Below are 6,842 nucleotides of genomic sequence, written 5' to 3' on the forward strand. Positions count from 1 at the left end.
AAGGGCTTTCTTTCTTCATGCTGTGGTTTTTGGTGCTATGATTGAAACCCTCCTTGAGTTACAAAAATTATAATACTGACAGAATCTTAATGTCTGCAGGCCTTGGCTATTCTGCTTTTCAGAAGAGAAAAAGGAAAAAGGAGAAAGAAAAATTCTTATACATTAAAAGGAAGGTGATATACAAAAGACTATTTGGCCATAGTGTTTGTCTATTTGTGGGTAAATATGTAATCCCTTTACAATACGGCAGGGAGATCCTTGCATAGTCTGAACTAAAGGAATATGCAACTCTGCTAGGCAATAGTTGAGTCAGGGCAGAGTAAGGATTGGGAAATAGAAACCAGGAAGAATTGAAAGCAGAAAGGTATCTGGCACCCGTTTATTTCTTTCTGCCACATCAAGTAGAGGCTAAGAATAGACGATCATTGGTTAGTTACAGGACCCAAAGTAGAGGAATTAGTGATTGGAAAATGAAAGTTGGGTAGAGCATATTGTAAAGAAGTATGTGGTCTATATTTGCCACTGGAATGAATATTTGCCCCAAGTAGGAGGTTTTTTGTTGTTCAGTTATTTCAGTTGTTTCCAACTCTTCTTGACCCCACTTGGGATTTTCTTGGCATAAATGCTGATGTGATTTACCATTTCCTTCTTTAGCTTATGTTACAGATGAGAAAACTGAGGCAAACAGGATTCATTGACTTGCCCAGGGTCACCCAGCTAATGTCTGATGCCAGATTTTAATTTAAGAAGGTGAATTTTTCTGACTCCATGCTCAGCACTCCACATACTATGCCTTTTAGCTGCCTCAGTCAGGAGAGGTGGGAACAGATAATTTTAGGGAGATATTGAGGTTTATGAGAAAAATAGTACAAACATTTAGAAATAGCAGATAATGCCATGGGGTCATAGGAAAAGTTGAGCAATGGGAGTAGTGCTGGGAATGAAAAGGATAAAAATGTAACTTTTAAGAAAAAGGTACTCTGGTGAGATCATCTTCGGACCACTTTTTAGGACTGTCTGAGATTATACCGAGGCTGAAGTGTCACTAGCATATGAAAGGACAGGAGTGAAAGTTTGATGTTCCTAGTTTCATAGGAAATATTTCTGGATGAAAAAATAAAGAGAAGTAGAAGCATCTTTGCAGAAGCCCTCTTAGGATATCCTTGACCACTGAGAAGCTTCTATTCAGTCTTTGCAGGGTTTTGTTCTAAGAATTCCCAGCAGGATTAGAGCTAGGATATGGGACTGCTGGTGTACTTATCTGAGAAGAGAACCTCACTGTCCAATTGAGTGTCCCTAGAATAAACTTTTAAATCCTAGCTAATTTGGGATGGAAGATAGATGCTGACTACATCTTGTTGGAGACACCTGGCAGAATTTAGATCGGAAGCCATGCTACAAAACTACCTGCCTAAAAGCCCAACTGAATCTCTCATATCTCAGACAAAAATTTGCAAATTTTACATAAGACATCATGAATAAAAAGGATATTACTCAGTTTCATATATAGTGGTAATTGCTGTTTGTAAATTGTCAAAAGAACTATCAATATCTACTCAGTAAGGAAGTGATAAAAGCTTGAGCCTAGGGCACAAGTGACACCCCTTTATCTGGAATAATTGCCTGGTGACATATGTGACTTTCTAGGTTGCATATCCAAGGATGATCTAAATAAAAAGACCTACCATAAATAGATTTTTTGCAGCCAATGATGCTGGAAACATTCCCCTCTAGACTCCACCACAGACATCCTCATTCCATAAAAATTTGTTTTTGGTACATTGTGATTATCCTGCTGTTCTTACCATAGGAGCCCAAGCTTTCATGTTCTGTGTCTCATGAAAATTAAGGTTATAAGAGGTAAAATGACTTGTCAAAAGTCACATAGATTATGATTTGCAGAGACAGGATTAGAACTCATGTCTCCTTTCTCTGGATCTAGTACCCTTTCTAATATTCTATGATGTAGATGTCTGGATAATAGGCAGATAAACATTATTAGAGGGGAAAATGATTTAACAGGTTTCTTTGAGACTGTGAGTTTAATCATGTCAGTGCTGAGAACAGTGGTCTACAAAGAGTTGAAATTAAGTTATTGTTGGATTTGATTGGATTAAACAGGTTCTTTTCACATTGTGGATTATTGTATGATAACCAAACATTTTGAATGTGAAAAGCATCTTGATAGATTATTCCTTGCTAATTTGCTAATGTGATTTATCCCCTCTCTGTTCCTGTAGATGTAAGAAGATTCCAGAACTAGATGTTGTGCTTAGGGAATCAAATCAGATGTCAAAACCAGCATAGAACATCCTTGTAAGACCCATATAATGGGAACATGCATTTTTGCCACTGGGGGTTTGAATTGTGGCTTTTCCATTTTCACCACTCAATTTGAGAATTACAGGAGTCTATTTAGGAATCAGCCATCAGCTTGATTCTTAACCCACTAGGATTTTTAAGGCTTTCTTGAAGCTTTGTTGAAATTCATTTTACCCAGTTCCTGGAAGGGGTTATGGGAGACAAAGAAAGGCAAATGGAAAAGTTTGTGAGGGCTTGTCCTTAGTCCCTAAAAGAATCAACACATGCTTATGCCATGGGGATCACACTGCTTGAATCTTGAGGCAGGCAAAAGATTAATGGAATCAAATTACTCTACCTTAGGAATCAGAACCAGGGACCTTTGGGTGAGAAGGATGAGTGAAATGTCTTCACAGAAGTCTAAGAAACTCTTCTGCATTTAAGGAACAGCTGTGAGTCCTAAGGAAAACAAACAAACAAACAAACAAACAAACAAACAAACAAACAAAGGGCATCTACTTGGCGTAGTTGATGAGGGCCAGATCTGGTCAGTTAGACACAATTTCCCCAGTTCAAATCTGGACTCAGACTCTTACTAGCTGGATGACTTTGAGTAAGTCACTTCATTCTGTTTGCCCCAGTTTCCTTATCTGTAAAATGAGTGGGAGAAGGAAATGGCAAACCACTCCAGCATCTTTGCCAAGAAAATCCTAAATGAAATTATAAAGAGTCAGACATGACTAGGAATGACTGAACAATGATTTGGAATCTGGGCATTACTGAAAGGGCTAGAAATATATCAGAGTTCATAGATAACCTGTGCTGTTTCATCCTAAAAGGACTGTAATACTTTCTTGAGGAAGAGAGTAGACATTGGGAGGCAGTGACAGTAATGACAACAAATGATAGAGATAATGATAGATGGGTGCTATTGGAATCCAGAAGTAGATGTTAGTGTCAAAAGGTGGCAGCAGCAATGAGGAAAGAGCCCAAGAAAGTAGGGTTGGACATAGGAAAAGGGGAAGTCAATACTCCAAGACTCAGTTATCTTTTCTATGAAATGGGGACAGTAATCTTTCCTTTACAAATTATTTCAGAATGGTTGCTGAGAGGATCAAATTAGCTAGTTCATATAAAGTTCTGCGTAAATGAAAATAATTACTCATAGTTTAAATTCATGCACTAGTCTCAATAAGAAGATTAAAATGATCCTTTATGCCCCAAAGTTAATTCCCTCAGCTTACCATACTGATTATAATTTTCTCTGAATCCCAGTCAAAGCTTCTATAGATGGTTCATGCATCTGCATTGACTTCTGAAGAAGGGAACAAGATCACCATGAGAATTCTAGAAATAATTCTCTTTCTCTTTTAGGCAACAATTCTATTTCATTTTATAAAACCTGGTCCAGGATTTGAAGTGAATTTTAGAAGATCGTAATCAAAGTTTTGAAGAAAAAAAGACATCAGCTTTCTGAGAGGATCTGCATTGATTCTCATCTTTTGCTAGTCCAAAATAGTGTCCTTCCCCTGTCTCATTCTTTACCCTGAAAGTAACAAAAAAGGAAACGCTATGAATTTGAATTTGAATGAATATAGGATGTTGTTTTCTATAGCAGCATTTTGATTTATTTTTTTCCCTGGATTCTTAGGATATATATTTATAGGAATTTTAACTGGCTAGTGAAAACCTAGTCACAAAGAATATGGAAATTATAGATTACAATAATGAATTAAAAACACTGTAATTGATATTCTCTTTTAATTGAAAGCAGGCAGAAAAAGTTCCCTCACCAAATTCATATTCTTTGAATAGAAACTATTACTTGTCCTTGTCTGATCTTCTGGGAAGAAAGGATAAGTTCAAGCTGTGATTCACAAAGAGAAGCATGTCAGACAAATATGTTCTTCTGTTAGTTATTACCTATGGTCTACAAGACTATGTCTCTGGGGTTTCCATCCTGGGAGCACTTGGGAAAAACTGAAAGCAATATTAGAGATGTGATGTTCAGGGAGGATTTTTTTTCCTTCAGTGATGAAAATAGAAATTTGTGCCCTCTCTTTATCCCTTATGAGGTTGTTATTACTCTGTTTACCCTGAGGGATTCCAACTTTGATCCAAGTATTATATTTTGCCAAATTTAAGTATAATATCTCAAAACATTTACTGCACTCAATCTTGGTACAAAGCTATGTCAATCTAACTCTAGATATCTTGAGGTGGAATGGTGAATGTACATTGACCAATGATCTTTTGCTTTATTTATCATTTTAATTGTGCATTTTCTTGGGGTCAGCAATAGGTAGCCTGGTCAGATTTTTGCCTTTTTGTTTTCTTCACTTTACCTATTCTTATATTCTCTGATTTTAGATATGAGAAATAAAATATATACTACAAGTTTCTTCTGAATCATGGAATGATAGTGACCCCCCCCAAACAAATCATCTTTAAGTTCTGCAAATCACTACCTAATGTAGAAAAATTTAATTAGTGTTAATGACTGAATAACTAATCTTACACCTACAACTAAGTTCCTTTTGTTTATTATTAACAATGTTTATGTCATCATTAACTAGGTCTCTATCTCAAATCCCATCTATGATCTGATCTCTTTTTAAAATTTATTTTCTTTTTCCTTTTCTACATTCATCTGTTTCTATCTTTATTTCTTACTTCCTTTCTTTTCGAACTTCCCTCTTTATATTCTATTTTCCATTAGCTTCTTCCTATATTAGGGGTAAAAAATCTTCAGGCTTTTTTTTTTCCAGCATAAGAGATTAGAGAAATATTGGTAAAAGCAAGATTTATGAATTACTAAATAATTAATTGTATTTCAAAAGACAGTAACAGGTAAAGTTAACTTAATCAGAGTAGGGCATGACAAAGTGCTGGGTCAATCTTGAAGTACTATATAAATAGTAGTTATTAGTATTCAATGTTGTTTATATTTTTGCCCCCTTTAATTTTTATCTCCTTATAATACCTCTCTCTGTAACAACAAGATTTTATATATATATATATATATATATGTATGTAAATACATACGAACACATGCACATACAAATATTTGTGTATATATGTATGCCTATATATGTTTCATATAAATATGTATTTCTAAAAATCTTACTGAAATTTATGCAATTGAACTGATAGAGATTATAATATAATGACTGTAGAGAAAACATATAAATGATTTTAAGAAGAGAATTGAAAGAGAAATTGTAGCCCACTCAATGCTCTTTTCCTAGTACCTAAAAAGTTTAAAATATCATAGTAGAGAAGAAAAAGACCTTATTAATCATCTAGTAAATTTCCTTGATTTTATAGGAAAGGAAACTAAGGGAAAGAAGAAAAAAAGGAAGGAGATAAGGAAAGGGAGGAATAGAATTTTTTTTGTCTTTTTTCATAAAAATCAAAAAAGAAAGAATAAAAGGGAAAAGGGGGCTGAAAAAAGGAAATTCTTGGAGAAATAGAGTAACAATGAGAGTGAAAAAACCTCTCTCAATGTAGTCTTTCTCTTTAGAATCAAAAGGGGGGAAAAGAGAAAAAGAAATCAATAATGAAAGAGGTGATAAAAATAAAAGGTTAAAAAGTAAAAGAGAAATAGAAAAAAAGTAAAAGAAATAGAGTAACAAAGAAGCATACAAATAAAAGGAATATTTTCATTTATCTTTTGTTTCTCTAAACAGATTTAAAGAAAAATGTAAAAAAGGAATAAAAGTAAAAACAAAAATTAACTGACAGAAAAAAGGGGAAAAGTGAAGTAGAGAAATTCATTTATTTTTTTCTCTATTTCTCTGTAACTCATTTCTCTTTTACTCTTTTCTCAAGGAATATAGGAAAGCAAGAATCATTCAGGTTAGTTATATGAAATAAATCTGGTTTTAAATGCCAAACTGAGAGGAGTGTGTGTGTGTGTATGTTTCATACGAAAACAGGCAGCTACTGAAGGTTTTTCATTAGATGAATAATGTGGTCAGACCATATTTTGGGCATGTCCCTAGATGTGGACCCAAGAAAACTCAGAAAAAAACCAATCCATTATGAGTATGAAGTTACTTGGAGAGCTTATAGAATAGGAGAAGAGACTTAAGAAAAACTAAGTGAAAGAATAGTACTTTAAAAATTCTTTACTCATAGAAAATGTTGAAAATACTTTAATGTCTTAGGTAATCAAGACTACATTGTGTAGAGGACTACAGATAATGGTAACTCTGAGAAAAGTAAGGATACTTACATCAGGGTGTTCACTCAGTGTGATTGATGAGATAATGTGTACAATGTTCTTAGTTCAGTTTTCTGGAGGTCTTGGAGTAGAATAATCACCACAAGAGTAGCTAGGGGTTAAAGTCAAAATCCTTTATTATCTCTTTCAAAGGCTTGTCTCCTTTCCTGGGGCCCAGTTAGCTTTCTTAAAGGCCTTCTGGAGTTTTGGTTTCATGCAGGACAGGCCTTCCATAACAGGGTGTGAGATAGGATGAATGAATCTGAGTCCAAGGGCTTGTGCTTCAGCTTCCAGTCTGCTTGTCTTCCCTGGCTCT

General features: G+C 34.7%; 1 protein-coding gene across 3 annotated transcripts in view; it reads right to left on the bottom strand.

Annotated features, from left to right (window-relative positions):
- LOC141555876 (olfactory receptor 11H6-like) overlaps positions 1 to 6,842 on the bottom strand; it is a 136,670-nt gene extending 129,828 nt beyond the window's left edge. For all 3 annotated transcript variants that reach the window (XM_074289161.1, XM_074289163.1, XM_074289162.1), the window contains exon 1: positions 6,539 to 6,842. The gene's annotated coding sequence lies outside the window, so the exon portion shown is untranslated. The remainder of the gene's footprint in view (positions 1 to 6,538) is intronic.

Source organism: Sminthopsis crassicaudata, chromosome 2 (assembly GCF_048593235.1).
Source record: "Sminthopsis crassicaudata isolate SCR6 chromosome 2, ASM4859323v1, whole genome shotgun sequence".
In the NCBI taxonomy this organism is placed as follows: Eukaryota; Metazoa; Chordata; class Mammalia; order Dasyuromorphia; family Dasyuridae; genus Sminthopsis; species Sminthopsis crassicaudata.